This window comes from Narcine bancroftii, chromosome 14 (genome assembly GCF_036971445.1).
Source record: "Narcine bancroftii isolate sNarBan1 chromosome 14, sNarBan1.hap1, whole genome shotgun sequence".
NCBI classification, from domain to species: domain Eukaryota; kingdom Metazoa; phylum Chordata; class Chondrichthyes; order Torpediniformes; family Narcinidae; genus Narcine; species Narcine bancroftii.
This window is the reverse complement of record NC_091482.1, coordinates 67,490,390-67,508,241: the sequence shown is the minus strand read 5'-3', so window position 1 is coordinate 67,508,241 and position 17,852 is coordinate 67,490,390. Positions and strand designations below refer to the sequence as shown.

At 42.3% G+C, this 17,852-nt stretch overlaps 1 long non-coding RNA gene across 4 annotated transcripts in view; it reads left to right on the top strand.

Annotated features, from left to right (window-relative positions):
* The window catches only part of LOC138750021 (uncharacterized), a 153,452-nt gene that overhangs the window by 101,811 nt on the left and 33,789 nt on the right, over positions 1 to 17,852 (top strand). For 3 of the 4 annotated variants that reach the window (XR_011349017.1, XR_011349015.1, XR_011349016.1), the window contains one exon: positions 19 to 2,259. The exons of the other annotated variant lie outside the window; for it this stretch is intronic. This is a non-coding gene — a long non-coding RNA (uncharacterized lncRNA). Of the gene's footprint in view, positions 1 to 18; positions 2,260 to 17,852 lie in introns of those variants that run through there. 4 annotated transcript variants of the gene reach the window in all.

Genomic DNA, 17,852 nt, shown 5'->3' with positions numbered 1-17,852 from the left:
ATTTTCGTTTGTACTCAGCATCTGATGCCTCTCCTGTCAGTGTCCAACAATGTCAGCCAGTAGTGATGGATTCCAGTTACCCTGATACTGTTTTCCCATGGTCGCAATGCCCTGGTGAAACCGTGTTCGTTACTGACTGCACCAAGATTAGCAGGGAAGACGTCCAAGAGTGAAGGCAGAAAATGAGTTTTCAAAGACATTTTGCACTTTGTGGCTTTGCATGCTCGGTGGACTTAAAATATGACAGGAAATCACAAAAAAAATAGATTTTTATCTAGAAACAGAACATTTTCGTGATCAGCAGTCCAAAGTCCATAAAATACATCTAAATGTGTTCAGGAAGAAAAATCTTTGTTGTTCAATGTAATCGAACAATAGAAATAGTCAAAATATATAAGGGTACTTGGCTTGAGGTAATGGTGCCTGTGAACCTGTTACCCAACAAAGGGACCAGCAGTGTTGGATGGAAAATGTAAACCACAGCTGCTGCCAAATTTAAACTGGACTTGGCAAATGTGGTAGTACTATACACAGGAGAGACATCCTGTGACATTTTGTAAGTATGTAATAATGTTTTTGTTCTTTATGGTGTCAAAAGACAGTCTCCAGGGCACAGAGAAATAGTTGAGCCTCCCAATACATTAAATTTCAACTTGAATTATTAAAGCATGCATCTAGATCATTGAACAAGATTTAACACACAGATTCAGCACACATAGAAGAAAGAATCCTGCCTCATTTAAGCATTAAGGAGCTATGAGAAGATCACCAATGTCTCGTTTGACAAATCCTTAGCAAATAGTGAAAACTGCAGGATTAGTGAAGTCATGTAGCAGGCTCTGCTAATCCACATCAGATGCCTAATCCTTTCCAGTAACGACCCTCATCGAGACCTCTGCAATCAAATACAGATTCGCATTTTAAATTTAATTAGCTTCTGGTGAATTAACGTGCCAGAAATAGTGACAGGAGAGGGATACCATGGTATTTTACAAACTGAAATCTCAGGAGGTCTTCCGAAGGGGAGATTACCAATGCAATGTGGCGCAACGTGACCAGTGGATGTAGTCTCTATTTTCTGCACTTTGCTTGTCACCTTGGACTTGATAAAAATGAAAATAAAAGTCAAATATAACAAGCTCTGTTATTGCAAAAACTATCAGCTTACCAAAGCATGGGATTCCATGTGGAGAGCTACGAATCATTGCCATTAACTTCCTTCCCATTCTATTTTCAAACTGCACATCCTGAATTCATTAAGCCCCCTTCCTCTAACATCTTAGACAAGATTTAAAAGTCTTGATGCAGTTATATAGAGCCTTAGTGAGTCCACACCTTGAGTGTATATTTTTTTAAATTTAGACATACTGTGACAGAGTATATAGATAAGTCTTTGGGAGATAAATTGGGAAAGGTTTGTTAGTGTAGGTCACATACAAACACTTTAAAACAGATCTTATTTGAAATACTGGAGCTCCGCTAATGCTAGACATATTGGCTCCACAGCTTTTGCAAGAGTTTTGCAAAGTGCTCAACAGAATTCACTAATGGATTGTTGTTTACAAAAGGCAACAGATGAAAGATCTTGTCTGAGTCGCCTTCTGTCTGGAGTAGAGCTTGCTGTTCTAAGAGGGTCATGTGGTTTTGCAAGCAGAGAGAGTCAAACAGCCTTTCTCTCAGAGAGAGAGAAAGACTTCTATATTGTTACAGCCAGCAGAAGCAGCTGGGACTGGAACAGGACAAGCTGGCAGCTTGTGGAAAGCCCCATTTGGAAGACGGCCTGGTCAAAGCCCTTGTGGTTCATGCAAGAGGAGAGGACTGGCTGTAAGTGAAACAAAAAGGAACTCTGTGGTGACCTGAAAGAAAGAGGTTATCATCTGGAGAACCCTGAAGGGGCAAGTTTTGTCAGCAAGACACTAAAGTAGCTGATTAAAAGGGAATCAGTTGTGGATGTCACCTATAATAAATCTCTCCAAAAACTGCCCAGAACTTTCCTAACCATGTACCTTTCAAGCACCAAAGCCTGGTGAACTTTATAAATATTAAATTCTGTGCACAGTCTAAGAATTGCCTGCAACCAGTGAACTTGGAGGAATGAGAAGTGAGATTGGACTGTGAACCAAAGAACTTTTCTGAACTTAGTCACACAATACATACACGTGTGCTTAGAATTAGAAGGGGGTTAAGTTAGGTTAGTTAAGTTAATTTAAAGTGTGATTCTGTTTTCATGTTTAAAGATAATAAAAGCAACTTTTGTTTAAGTAACCATTTGTATTGGTGAATATCTATTGCTGCTGGATTTTGGGGCTCGTAACATTTTAGTACACAAATAGGCCCTCCCAGCCCATGAGACCATGCTGCCCAATATGTGTACAGTTTCGGTCTCTTGCTATTGAAGGGAAGCAGCAAAGGTTTATTGGACAGATTCCTGAGATCGCAGGACTGACGTTTTACCCATTGGAATTTAGATGAATGAGACAGAATCTCATTGAAACATATAAAACTCTGACAGCTCCAGACAGGTTAGATGCAGGAAGAATGTTCCTGATCTTGGGGATATCTAGAGCAAGGGGTCCACAGCTCTAAATTTTTTTATGTATTTTTTAAATTTAGACATACAGCACGGTAACAGGCCATTTCAACTCATAGGCCCATGTCGCCCAATTGTCCTACAATCCCCGGTACGCTTCAAACATTGGGAGGAAACCAGACCCCCAGAGGAAACTAACGCAGACACAGGGAGAACATGCAAACTCCTTACAGACAGCATGGGATTTGAACCCCAGTCTCGATCACTGGCATTGTAACAGCGTTGCACTAACCACTACGCTAACATGGGTTAAGGGTGAAAGGGGAGAAGTTTCGGGGGAATATTTTCACACCGCGAATAGTGCGCGTGTGGAACAAGTTGATAACTAAAGTGGTAAATGTGGTCTCAATTTTAACATTTAAGAAAAATTTGGACGGGTACATGGATGGGAGAGGTAGGGAGGGCTAGGGACTGGGTCAGTGGGACTCGGCAGAATAGTAGTTCAGCACAAACTAGATGTGAATGGCCTGTTTCTGTGCTGTAATGATCTGTGGTTCTAATTTTATTTATTTATTTATTATCTTTTTTAACTCAACTAAGTATACAGTATAAGTGCAAAAATCCAGATGCCTGAAATTCAGACCACCCAAGAATCTGAACTTTTCAAAAATTCTCAAACTTTTAAAATTTAAACGGGCCTTTGTGCACAGATACACAAAGATACATTTTTATGTAAAAATGAAGCATGCTGTATTTGAATAATCTATCAAAATTTACCTGCTCATTTTTTCTTTGTTCATCCTTAAATATGAATTTTAAAATTACTGTCACGGTTAGTGCAAAGCTGTGTAGCGCCAGTGATCGGGACCTGGGTTCGAATCCCACACTGTCTGAGTTTGTACACTCTCCCCGTGTCTGCATGGATTTTCCCCGGGGGCTCTGGTTTCCTCCCACTGTTCAAAAACATACTGGGGGCTCGTAGGTTTAATTGGGTGTAATTAAGCAGCATGGACTGAAAGGGGCTGTTACTGTGCTGTGAGTCTAAATTTCATTTAAATTTAATAGGGAAAATCCAGACCGTCCTAATCCTCGAGCAGTCCGGATTTTCGAACTTCTACTGTAGTTTTGATTTTGTTGTGGATGCTTCACCTCGAAGCCCTTTATCAAGGCTTCATTGCCATTCAGCACAGAGCTTGACAACAGGATATGGTTCGTTAACCATATCTCCTCATCAAGTCAGGGTGACTGCCAGCTCAACAATGCAAGTGGTTTTCAGTTCTGCGATAGGCTGATGTCAACAATGTCCAGGTCCCACGAATGAGTGAATAAACTCCACACTCAGGGATGAAAAGGCACCTGGGCAAAATATCAAAACGTGAGAAGTGCTCTTGGGAAAGAAGGGAAACATGCCTCAAGGACTTCTCGTCAAATCCAAAGATTCTCTTCATAAAGGCCCAGGTTTCTAACCAGTTGGGCTGCGATCCCTGAGGCATTCTGCTTTTCCAGGAGTTCATTTCTTCAACAAGTGTAGGTTTCCTTCCCACAAACTCCCAACAAGAAGCACTTGGGAAACCAGATGAATGAGTTGCTCTTGAAAGGATAAAGACAAAAATGAACTTTCTTTTAGTTCTTTCTACTTTTTGAACTGCTACCTTTCTTATTCCTTTGTCATCACGTCGATAATAAGAAGACCTCTGTACTTGTAATGAGTAAGACTGATGTCATTCATCAAACCTCCTGCTTAAATCCAACACTAATCCTCTTAACCTCAATGTGGCTGCCCTGCACAACCAGAAATGTATGCACACACACAAAATAAGCAATGAAGGTTTGTTGCCATTGACTCGCGTGGTCCATTCATTCATTCAGCACATCCAAGCACACGCGGACCATCAAATACCCATTTACACCCATCCTGCATTCATTGCAACTTTTTTCTTTCTACATCCAAATCTTCTTTGGCTTGGCTTCGCGGACGAAGATTTATGGAGGGGTAATGTCCACGTCAGCTAGTTTGTGGCTGACAAGTCCGATGCGAGATAGGCAGACACGGTTGCAGTGGTTGCAAGGGAAAATTGGTTGGTTGGGGTTGGGTTTTTCCTCCTTTGTCTTTTGACAGTGAGGTGGGCTCTGCGGTCTTCTTCAAAGGAGGTTGCTGCCCGCCGAACTGTGAGGCGCCAAGATGCACGGTTTGAGGCGAGATCAGCCCACTGGCGGTGGTCAATGTGGCAGGCACCAAGAGATTTCTTTCTTTGGCTTGGCTTCGCGGACGAAGATTTATGGAGGGGGTAAAAAAGTCCACGTCAGCTGCAGGCTCGTTTGTGGCTGACCAGTCCGATGCGGGACAGGCAGACACGATTGCAGCGGTTGCAAGGGAAAATTGGTTGGTTGGGGTTGGGTGTTGGGTTTTTCCTCCTTTGCCTTTTGTCAGTGAGGTGGGCTCTGCGGTCTTCTTCAAAGGAGGCTGCTGCCCGCCAAACTGTGAGGCGCCAAGATGCACGGTTTGAGGCGTTATCAGCCCACTGGCGGTGGTCAATGTGGCAGGCACCAAGAGATTTCTTTAGGCAGTCCTTGTACCTTTTCTTTGGTGCACCTCTGTCACGGTGGCCAGTGGAGAGCTCGCCATATAATACGATCTTGGGAAGGCGATGGTCCTCCATTCTGGAGACGTGACCCATCCAGCGCAGCTGGATCTTCAGCAGCGTGGACTCGATGCTGTCGACCTCTGCCATCTCGAGTACCTCGACGTTAGGGGTGTGAGCGCTCCAATGGATGTTGAGGATGGAGCGGAGACAACGCTGGTGGAAGCGTTCTAGGAGCCGTAGGTGGTGCCGGTAGAGGACCCATGATTCGGAGCCGAACAGGAGTGTGGGTATGACAACGGCTCTGTATACGCTTATCTTTGTGAGGTTTTTCAGTTGGTTGTTTTTCCAGACTCTTTTGTGTAGTCTTCCAAAGGCGCTATTTGCCTTGGCGAGTCTGTTGTCTATCTCATTGTCGATCCTTGCATCTGATGAAATGGTGCAGCCGAGATAGGTAAACTGGTTGACCGTTTTGAGTTTTGTGTGCCCGATGGAGATGTGGGGGGGCTGGTAGTCATGGTGGGGAGCTGGCTGATGGAGGATTTCTTTACGCTAATCTTTGTGAGGTTTTTCAGTTGGTTGTTTTTCCAGTCTCTTTTGTGTAGTCTCTTCAATCTGAGGCACCTGCAAGCTCACACCAAGACACAAGAGCAACTTGTCCGTGAACTACTCTTTGCAGACGATGCCGCTTTAGTTGCCCATTCAGAGCCAGCTCTTCAGCGCTTGACGTCCTGTTTTGCGGAAACTGCCAAAATGTTTGGGCTGGAAGTTAGCCTGAAGAAAACTGAGGTCCTCCATCAGCCAGCTCCCCACCATGACTACTAGCCCCCCCCCCCCCCACATCTCCATCGGGCACACAAAATTCAAAACGGTCAACCAGTTTACCTATCTCGGCTGCACCATTTTATTGGATGCAAGGATCGACAACGAGATAGACAACAGACTCGCCAAGGCAAATAAATCCAAATAAGTGCTGATCAACTCCCATCAGTTTCGACCCCCTTACTACATAATAGGCAAAATTCATGGGGGCCAATTAACCCACCAACTCAGACGCCTTTGGGGTGTGGTTTGACTTCTTAAACAGGCACCAATGAAGACTTGTTATTTAAATCATGCCCTTCATAACCTTAGCCTGTCCCAAAGCACTTTCACGTGGGAGCACAGCAAGATCCCACTAACAGTAACACTGTCACCTATCTTTAGTGTTACTGCCATATACAGAAATGATAAATAAGCAGAATCAGAGACATGAGAAATAGTTAGTTTCAAAGGAGATCTTCATGTGCCAGGGGCAGTCAATATCACATGGATGTTTGGATGTAATTTTCCACGTCATGACTTAATGCGGAGAGCAATCTTTTTTCTTCTTCAGTGACTAAATGCTCTTTTGTGCTGCCTTTTGGAGCCTGAGGCCAGTTAAATGTTCTCTTTACTGGCGTCCATTGTTGATCGCATCCACTATGAGAGAACACTAATACTGCATTCACCCCCTGCTGCTGGTGACTTCACTGGGTTATGCTTCACCACCTGTATGCAAGTTAATGAGACTCAGTGCCGTTTACAAATGGTGAAAGTGCATCACTTTAACCCATTCACAGGGATCATTTGGAATTTTTTCAACATGAAGTTTGAAATTTCCAGAAATCAATTTTCGCAACCTTCCTGACTTGTTTATTTAACCTTCTCCCTCATTTCTTTCCACTCTCTCTGCTGCCATTCCTTCTTCATTCCTTCTCTTCGCCCTCCCGCCCTCTCTCTACCTCTCACCCACACCTTGCTTCCTCCAGCTCCCCTCCCTCTTCCTTCCTTCTATCAGAGTATATTTTCCTCAGCCTCTACCACCCCACCCCCACTAAAGTTCTTAACTATTTGTCCAGTTGCACCTTCCACCTGTATTCTGTGCTCCTACCCTTCCTATAATCTTCCCCTCTCTTGCTATTCCTGGTGAAGGGGTTCCACCTGAAATATCGGAGATCTGCTGCCTTCCAGGACCTGCTAACTTCCTGATTTTACATAGTCCAGTCATATCCGTCAAGAGACTAATGATGGTTCTGGAACAGTGTGTCCTCGAGATGCCTGCAGCAACCCTGGATACATCAAAGGTACCAGGTTGGGTACAATCAATCCTCAAAATCTGACATGAGAATCCCTGAACAAAGAGAAGCTGGAGGGTCAGGCAGCATCTATGGGCAGAAATTATAAAGTTAAATTTTACTTACAGTACGGTGGAAGCCAATTCCAGCCATTTAAACCCGTGCCACCCAATTAACCTACATCCCTGTATATTTTGGAGGTGGGAGGAAACTGGAGCACCTGGAGGAAAACCACGCAGAAATGGGCAGAACGTACAAACTCCTTACAGACAGCGCCAGATTCAACCCTGGGTCGCTGGTGCTGCAATAATCGCACTAAGCGGTATGCTGACTGGTCAATAAACGTTTTGGGTTGGGACTCTGTATTGAGATAAACCCTTTATGTTAGCATTTCTCTCCATGGATGCTTCCTGACCCATTGAAACCACTCCCCACCCCCCCAAGGGCGGCATGTTGGCATCCAGTTAGTGCAATGCCTTTACGGTGTCAGCGATCGGGATGGGATTTGAATCCCGTGCTGTGTGTAAGGAATTTGTACATTCTTCCCATGCCTGTGTTCGTCTTCCTCATGTCTGCGTACATTTACCCCGTGGGCTCCAGTTTCCTTCCACCATTCAAAATGGACCAGGGGTGAAGGTTAATTGGGTATAATTGAGTGGCATGGGCTTGTGGATCAAACTTTGAAGTAACTTTCTAGATTTTGGCCTAGACTGTAATGGTCTTGGTATATCACACACCTACACACACACACCCTCTGGACCTACCTTCCCCATACTTTCATCACTTGTATTCAAGTCCACTGACCTACTTTGTACTTGCCTTCATGATTAAAGCTGACCCTGTCACAATGGGCTGAATGCCCACCCTTTATGTTGTGAAAATGCCAATGAGATCCAGAGGAAGAACCATCACTCCTCCACACTCTCTCCATCATTCGATCACTATGTATTTATCTATCCTTTCATATTTATTACCTTTCTTAGTGCCGCACGGCATATGAGGGGTGGTATGGTTAGCGCTGTGGTTTGTGCAAAGCTATTACAGCACCAGTTCGAATCCAGAGCTGTCTGTAAGGGATTTGCATGTACTGCCCATGACCGTGTGGGTTTCCTCCAGTTTCCTCCCACCTGAAATGTACGGGATTGGTAGGTAAATTGGGTTTCATAGGTCGGAAGGGCTTTCTACTGTGTTGGATCATTAAAATTAATTTAAAAATAAAAATTAAAAACGTGGTGATTTAAGTTATACTGTGTTATGACTCATGTATCTGGCTGCAGCAAGGAAGAATTGTAGTGCACCTGTACATTACAGGTAGACTCCGACTTACAATGGGCTTTGGTTCCAGAACTCACATCCTAAGTCAAAATTATCATAAATTGAAATCAGGCAAAAAAACACGAGATTTGCTGAAAAAATACACAAGAACCGAACCACGGTAACTTTGAAATATCGTATGTCGGGACGTGGTAAGTAGGGTCTATCTGTAATAGTTACATCATATACTTAAGTATATGACAAGAAACACTGATAGCAAAACTGAAACCTTTCTCAAAATCCCCCTTCAATTTGTTAACCTTCTAACTTCGTTCCAAAACATTTTACATTTCCTTTTCTAGAACATTCTTCTGCTCTGCTTAATGGAGAGACATTCTCCTTTGTGAAGAATGGAAAGCTAAGACAGAAAGATTCCATGGTTAGGTGATCGTTCTTTCACAACCCAATACATTCCAAGCAAATCTACCAAAATATAAAGAAGTTGTTTGGACTTGCCTTTCACCATCGGACATTATTTCCTCAGCGTACGTTAAACTATTCAACCAGTTTGACATTCTCGATGTTCTATCTGTCACATCAAGTTTCTGAATGGCTACAGTTAGGAAAATATCCTTGTTAAAACACGCATATTTTCTTTAGGAAATAAATATTTAAGTTTTCTTCTGATTTGGACAAGATTCCTTTCTAGTTGCAGACCATCCTCCCACAACCTCAGGACACCAAGGATGAGGGGAAGTTCTGTTCGCCCACATTTCCAGCCAGCCATTCTGTTTTTACCACCGGTTACAACGTCTTTCATTTCCTGCCAGCTGAAGGTTCAAATGGCTGATTTATGGCCATTTACAATTTTGCCTGTTCAGTTTTAAAAGTGCCCAATTTATACAGCCTTTCCTCACACAGCTGACGGATTCAGTGTGAACAGACAAATGAGCTCATTTACTTGGCAAATGTACTCAAAGAGAAACTGGATTTGGGAAGCTCCATTAATCTTTGGCATTCTCTTCCCATTATTACACTCGAGGCCAAATGGTTTCCAATGGATAGCATTATGCCTTAACAGATTATTAAAACAAATATTAAGAACGACTGCTTTATGAATTAGGTTTTCATTAATGTGGTACACAGGCGAGACATCTTTCTCATTGCTCACTTCTTAACAGCTGTGACCACCATGCAATGCAATGCTTTTCAGCCTTGCCTTTGTGGGCTATGACAAATACCTGAGGACATCTGTTCCAGGTCAATAGAGGAAACTTTAGGGGAAATGTCAGAGGTAGATTTTTTTTTTTACACAGAGTAGAGGGTACCTGGAATGTATTGACAAGAGTGGTGGTGGAGATTGGTACAAGTCATTAAAAAGACTCAGAGAGGCACATGGGTGTAAGAAAAATAGAGGGCTGTGGGCTGTGAGGTTGGCAAGGGTTATATAAGTAGGTCACCATAACATTGTGGACATGTTAAGAACACCCTCCCAATACAGAGAATCTGCAAATAGCTCATTAAATCAGTTATGATTCTCACAGGTCACATAAAAGACAGAAAGAATAATAAGAATGTGACTTTACACTTCAGCTTTTAACAGTTTGGAGATGACAAACTGTTCTAAATTTTAAATTTAAACATACAGCACAGTAACAGGCCATTTCAGCCCATGAGTCTGTGCCGCCCAATTACACCCAATTGGCCGACAACCCCCGGCTTGATTTTAAACAGTGGGAGGAAACCATAGCCCCTGGGAAAAATTCATGCAGACACGGAAAGTGCAAACTCCTTACAGACAGTGTGGGATTCGAATCCTGCTCCCAATCACTGCCACGGTAATAGCGTTGTGCTAACCCCTATGTCAAGTGTGTTGCCCTACAGGGTCATTCTGTACTATTCTATCTTCTATATATATATATATATAGTCCCTTTATGTAAGCAATTAGTTCACAGGAATTTTATCAACCAAAATCTAATGAAGAGTTATCTTATGAGGTGCCAAGATTGATGATCAAATTGTTGGTCAACGATGGAAGCTTCAAATGGCATCTTAAAGGAGAAATCAGAGGTAGAGAGAAAGAGGGATCTAAGGAGGAAATCTCAGGCTTCAGAACATCTTCAGCAAAAAAACAACAGTAGCAGTGCAATTAAATTCTAGGGTAATGAGGGATAAAGAAAAGATGGGGAGGCAAGGAACCAAAGAGAAACAGGAATACGTGAGAAAGTGTCACTTAATTAGAAGGCACTTAAGATAAAAAAAGGAAAGAAAGAAAGAAAGCCCTTTGAAGACAACAAGTACTTGAGGAGATAGCCACTGCTTGTCCCTGCACAGTGTTGAGTAGCAGGGGGCTCATGGACACCTAGCCTGAGCCCCAGTATCCAGCTGCCTGGCCTCCATCACACCTCCTCGACTCCTGGTCCTGATTTCCCATGGCTGTCAGGAGATACTGGTGCCCCGTAACCTGCTTCCGATTCCCAGATGCCGTCAATTGCTGGCGTTCCCTGTCTTTTAAACAGAGTACTTGGCCAGAGGAAAAGGATCCTGACCTTGGAACTCTCATATAAATTGTCACATTGATAACTGAACACTAAGTCCTCGAACACTAAGAACCATAGAGCATCACAGTATAGAAGCAGGCCCTTCATTCCATCCTGTCCATTCCAAACCATTTCTGCTCCCAATTTCTGATATTGATTGCACGTGTAACATTCACATTCCCATTCCACCTCTGTTCCATGGCTCCAGAAACATTGATTGATCTTTCCATTTAGAATTCATTCCATAGAATGACTTGGGTAGAGGACGAGCCTGGAATTTCCACCTAAAATGTTAATTTTGAGTGATAACTTTGAATAAGACAATCTCCCCCACCCTACCACTAAAATCTGGCACTTAACGCTGACCAGCAGATGCCGTTAAAAGCAAATCACAATATTCTAATAACAATTTATCAATTAAAGATTTAAAATTTACTTGGATATTTTAAAACAAACCACTATTTAGCTCCCGTAACAGGCCGGTTAAAGCCTGACAGTGGTTGGACTGGACGGATGAACCCCGCGGAGGAGTGCTGAGACTTTGCAAATAACTGGCGGGTCGTGCACGAGATTGCATTAGAGCCAGCAGGAAGATGACCGCAGTGTTTCGGCTTCATCATTAAGGTAACTCTTTGTAACTCTGCATTGAACAACCCTGATATTGAGGAGAACATTTTGTTTCACAGATCATCCTGTAAAATGGCAGAGATGGTAGTCAAAATGTGTGGTTATCTTTACATTTGCTAAAGTATCAGCTGATCACATTGCAAATGTTATAAAGATAGATTGACGTGATCTTGTTACATTTAAAAATATTGGTTCTATTTCTAACATACATTATCTCAGTAAATTGATCCAGTGTTAGGAGTTTAGTTGGTTGGAGCTAAATCAAAATATTAATGTAAATATAGACATTCCAGGATCTATATAGATTCCACAAGGTACTCTGCTGGGAGCAGTATTACCTCTGTTCTAATACAGCTCATTGCAGGAATGACTTCCGAATGATCCTCTAACAGATAGATGCCTTGAAAATAATGATAACTAGGAATATATTTACACCTCTGCACAACCACATTCGTTCACTGAATGGTCAGGGGCTTGTAATTTGTTCTGTAAGAGAATTCACCATCATATCCCACAGAGAAAGAAAATCCATTTTATCATCTTCCGTTTATCTATCTTGTGCACATTTGCTTCCTGTTTGCTGTGCAGTGAGTTGGAACGTTAATGCTGCAATTTGTTTTCATTAAATGAGGTGTGCTACAAATAAACTCAGCTAAATGATGCCTGCGTTCATCCAGTGAGATGGGGGTCAGTGGACTTCTGATTTGTAAGGAGCAAGGAGGCAAAGACTCTGGTGTATGAGAGATTCCTCTTGTCGGTGCTTAACGGTAGTTCAATAAATTGTGTCTTTTCCTTATTGAAAAGATAATGGATTCTGTAAACGTATGTGATGGATTAGGTCATTAACCATGGGCAATAAAGGAATTATTTGTTTATTAGAAGGGTAGCTTCATTGAATTTAATATTACCTTCAGTTTCTAGGCAGGTGCAATGATTTTTTTTAAAAACACTGACCCAGTTCCAACATCATCTCCCAATAGGTCTTTCACATAAAGAGAGCCTTTAAATCCACACCAGCAATAAGCACCCACTTTACACTCATTCCAGTTTATTCTCACTCATCTGCATTGACCCTTCCCAAAGTCTACCATTCACCTCGAGGCAATTTACAGTGGCCAATTAACCAACAAATGCACACAATTTTGGGATGTGGGAAGAAACCACAGCGCTCAGACAGTGAGAGAAAGGACGTGCCAACTCCACACTGACACCTCCAGAGGTCAGGACTGATCTGGATCACAGGAACTGTAGCTCTATCTCCGTGATGCTGCCCTCCAGTTTGTTGCTACCTCGCCTGTCTCTTCCTTGTGCTGCTCTAACTTCCCTATCCACCTCTCTCTTTATGTGTTCACCAATTCTTCTTTGGGTCATTACTCCCCTCTACAATCATGAAGGTACCATCCACTTTGCCCTTCTATACTTTTCACCAAGTTGAAGACGTGACTTCATTTCTGGGACCTGCTCTGCCCACCTTAAATCCAGCATTATCTCTAATTTCTTGACTAATTCATGATTAATCCTCCTTTTTTTTTCCCCTAGAGGCCAACATCAGAACACCCTTGAACCGAATGACATGGACATTAGTTTTCAAATTTCAGGAACCCACCCCCTCCCCCACCTCTACCTGGTTCCACTGTTCCCACTTCTCCTGTAGTTATTATTTCCTTAATAACCCTACTCAATGGCCTTTCCCTTTATCTGTCTCTCCTCCTTTCCCTTTATCTGTCTCTCCTCCTTTCCCTTTATCTGTCTCTCCTCCTTTCCCTTTATCTGTCTCTCCTCCTTTCCCACTTTTGTCCAATACCCTTTCCCCTTCTTTGCCCCTGAGATACACTTGTTATTACCCTTTTCTCCTTTAGTCTTGATTCAAAACATTGACTGAACATTTCTACTCGTGGATGCTGCCCGACCTGTTGGGATACGTTGGTGGGCTGAATGGCTTGTTTCTTTGTTTTATGTTTGCATAATAGTCTCTTTGGAGTAACGGAGGTGATTTAACGGAGGTGTAGATGGCCAACACTACTTACCCAGTATCAGAGAACATCTGTTTAAAATTTAAGCCCAGATATAATGTGACATAGAGCAAAACCAAACTAGATTGATAATGTGCAAAATTAAAAGGGATAATAAAAAATGGACACAATATATTTGAACCCAACATAAAATATAAGGTGTAAAACACAGAGATCTGCACATGCTGTGATTGAAGTAAAGACACGATGCTGGAGAAACTCAGCAGGTCAAACCGTGTACTTTATAGAGAAAAGATAAAGATACAGAACCATTATCTTTATTAAAGATAATGAAAGATAGATATCTTTCCGAAACATAAAGTACGGTGTTGTGCCTGCTGAGTTTCTCCAGCATCGTGAAACCTAAGGTGATTCTCTCATAAATTACAACAGGGAATGAAACCTTAAAGAGAATTCCTCCAGGATGCAAATTCCTTACACTTATCACAAATATTGTCAGGAGCTCTTCACCAAATTTCCAACAAAGCAGAACAGTTTTGTACACGAAATGGAGACTCTTGTCAACACTTGGTTTTATTGAGAATGAGGACATCCTCAACAGAGGATAATGCAACGGATATGAAATGAATTTTAAAATATTCCCTGGTTCACTGTCCGCTGAAAGGTTCCTTTCCATACATCTTTGTCTCAGGAATTGTTAATGAAAGCATGAAGCGAGTGCGTGGTTAACTTGAAGACTCTGCAGGTCCCTAAATAACCAATTTATTTTTTTATCCTTGATACCTACTGAATGTTTTTTTCTGGATTCCTTTGAACTGTAGCTTGTGATCAAAAAAAAATAAAGATCAGCTGAGCACCTGTGGTGTGGGTTTCTGGGTAATTGGGACCCTGAATATGCCTCCACTGCCCATTAACTGCTGTCCCGCAATAAACAATGTGACATCAGATTCCCAGGCGTTAATTATCCCCGGGCATTAATATATTTCTGGTTTGCGGGAAAAGAGAGTTTCAAGGCTGACTGCTTCAAATTTCAGAAAATGTTATACAAGATAAAAAAGAACCACCTTTGATTGTGAATAAAATTAAATGTGGTCACAAAAGGCAACTATGTTTGATCAGGCAATTTAATTAATTGGAAAAATGTATTTTTTGTTTGAAAAAAATCTGTCATGTTACCAATGAAAAATTTTTTTAAAACAGTTTCAACTCCTGGTTTTGATTAGAAAATAAGAGTTTTACACCAAAGAAGCAGGCCCTTCAACTCATCTCGTCCATGCCAACCAAGTTGTCTACCCTTCTGAGTTCAATTTGCCTGCGGTCAGCCCACATTCCTCTAAACCTCTCCAATCCATATACCTGCCCAAATGTCTCTTAAAGCTGCAATTGTATCCATGTTAACCACTTCCTCCAGCAGCTCATTTACTTTCCACACTTTTTTTTGCCAGTTGTTTGCTTGAATTTCTGATAACAGGGGTTTTACTGTATCTTACTGCCATCTAAATCAGGCATAGAGATAGAATCCTTGTCCTCGGTCATTATTCAATCACTCATCTTCTCTAGAGCCATGCACAAAAGTGCTGGAGAAAGAGATGACACGGTTAGCAAAGCACTTAACGCCCCGCTATCACAGCGCCAGTGATCGGGGTTCAAATCCTGCACTGTCTGTAAGGAGTTTACATGTTCTCCCTGTGTCTGTATGGGTTTTCCCCGGGGTCTCCGGTTTCCTCCCACGCTCAAAATGTACTGGGGCTTCTAGGTCAATCGGGTGTAATTAGGTGTAGTCGGCTCATGGGCAGAAATGGCCTGCTACCGCGTTGTATGTCTAAATGTTTTTTTTAATTTAAAATTTGAAATTTGGCAGGTCACCAGCATTCAAAGGGAGTAAAAGGCAGTCAATCGCATGCTGGGTGACCTGCTGAGTTTCTCCAGCACATTTGTGTATGTCGCTGGAGACCCGCAACTGCAGACTTTCTTCTTCCCACCTTTTCTACGCCCAGTCCCATTGATTTCCTGAAAGCAGAGGAATATTTTTGCACAAGGTGAAAGGAAATGAAAAAAAGAGTTTGTAGCCTCTAATCCTCCCAGAATTCCCCGTGCGTCTCAGGCACCACCAGAGCTGGAGGCATTAACTCCTCACTCTATCATTGTTTAGTCGGAATTTGATAGGGCAAAATAAAATAGCGTGGCTGGAAAATGTGATGCTGGGTGGGCAACAACACGACTTCTTTGAACTGAATGTTTTGATTCCATGTTGTAACTGTTTAATAAATGTAAATATCAGACCTTCTAGTCTGTGTGAAACAATTATTCTCTTTTTCCACGAATAGAACTGTCACAACAGCCCCTCTCTTTCTCTCTATCCAGCCCCCCAAGTGATTGGTAATCCAGATGGAACAGCAGGAGTAGAACATTCATTTCTTCTCTGTAGTCAGTTTGATGAACGCACAACTTTATCGTGCCAAAAGGCACAGCAAACACAGCGCGTCCAGTGATCTAATGACACAGGCCTGATTGGAATGTGAAATAGCATAGAGAGGCTCAATTCTCAGAGCATCAACTACATCTAATTGGCATTTTCTTTTGGAATATTCCTTTGCAATTTGCAGAAAACGCACTTGAAGGAGAAGCTGTCCATGAAAGGGCAACAGAAATTACTTTTTCCTAATTTTGGATTAGCTAATGGTGATTAAATGCTGGCCTTGCCTGCACCTTTACTCCAAAAAATGTTTGAAAAAACGAATGAGGAAAAAAATAATTGAGAAGACACATTGTCCTTGGAAGCTTCTACTTGGAATAGGGCTGTGAACACAAAGGCCATCTAAATGTTTCTGAGTGAAACAAGATTGTAGTTAATATGCATAAAGCGATGGAGAAACTCAACAGGTTCTGCAGCAACCATAGGAAGCAAAGATATATAACCAACGATTCGGGTTATCCCTCAAGGTCGCTGCACAGGTTGATAGGATAGTTAAGAAGGCCTATGGGATGCTGAGCATCTTGAACTCAATCCCCCTATTAAAGAAGCCTAGTAGAGAGATCATGTTGCAACTCTACAAATCTCTGGTGAGACCAGACTCAGAATATTGTGCTCAGTTCTAGTCACCTCATTATCGGAAGGATGTGGAAGCTATGGAGATGGTGCAGAGGAGATTTACCAGGATATTACCTGGATTGGACTTTTCCCTTTGGAGCGTAGAAGAATGAAAGGAGACAATCAACAAGATTATGAGAGGCATAGATAGGTTGGGCAGCCAGCGCCTGTTTCCCAGGGCAGGATCAGAAAATGCCAGAGGACATGTGTACAAAGTGAAGGGAGGGAAATTTAGGGGAGGCGCCAGGGGTAAGCTTTTTACCCAGAGAGTTGTGGGGGGCCTGGAATACCTTGCCAGGGATGGTGGTGGAGGCTGAAACATTGGGGGCATTTAAGAGTCTTTTTGACAGGCACATAGTTGGAAGAAAAATCAAGGGTTACAGGGTAGGGAGGGTTTAGTACATTTTTTAAGGAATATCTGGGTCAACACAACATCGAGGGCCAAAGGGCCTGTACTGTACTTCAGGTAATTTTGGCCTTGTCTCCTTTTGATAAAGACACTTTCCTCTCAGTGTGAACCGTGGATATTTCCCCCGTGGCACACCACTCATTTCTTTGTGTCTCTGGATGAAATGTCTATTGCCTAGAAAAAGCCAATTTCTACCCAGCACGTACACTCCTCATGAGTAGTGTCGGTCAGCGAACACCAGTGGGTTTTAATGCCTTATTAACCAAGAACTCTGGGGTCAATTTGCTCTTGTTTTGCCTTTAATGAGAGTTCGCCCTCTCTAATACAGCACAGCCCTCGTTTCTCCCGTGTTATACGCTGCCAAAATAAATTAATATTCTAACTTAGTTGCTGCCAGGAAAGCATGCACAGAACTAATTACAATTTTGCATTTATCACTTTAAATTAAATATCCCATCACTAAATATGCCATTACAACCATATAACTCATTGTGGATGTGGACATGATGTTGAGCTTTGCATTGTAAGCAGGCGTAGATCTTAACGTATGTAGCCGTGAAAGTGTACATATCTGGAAGTGCATATGCAGCTTTATACACAAGATTGTGTGCATGAACAGAACGTTATGCAGCCCCCTCTGAGTGTAATGTAGCATGACATTAAATGCAGAGTTTAAATATAGTTTTGTACATAATCTAAGCCTCCATTTATAGCATTGTATTTAGAGTTTTAAGTTTACCTACATTGGC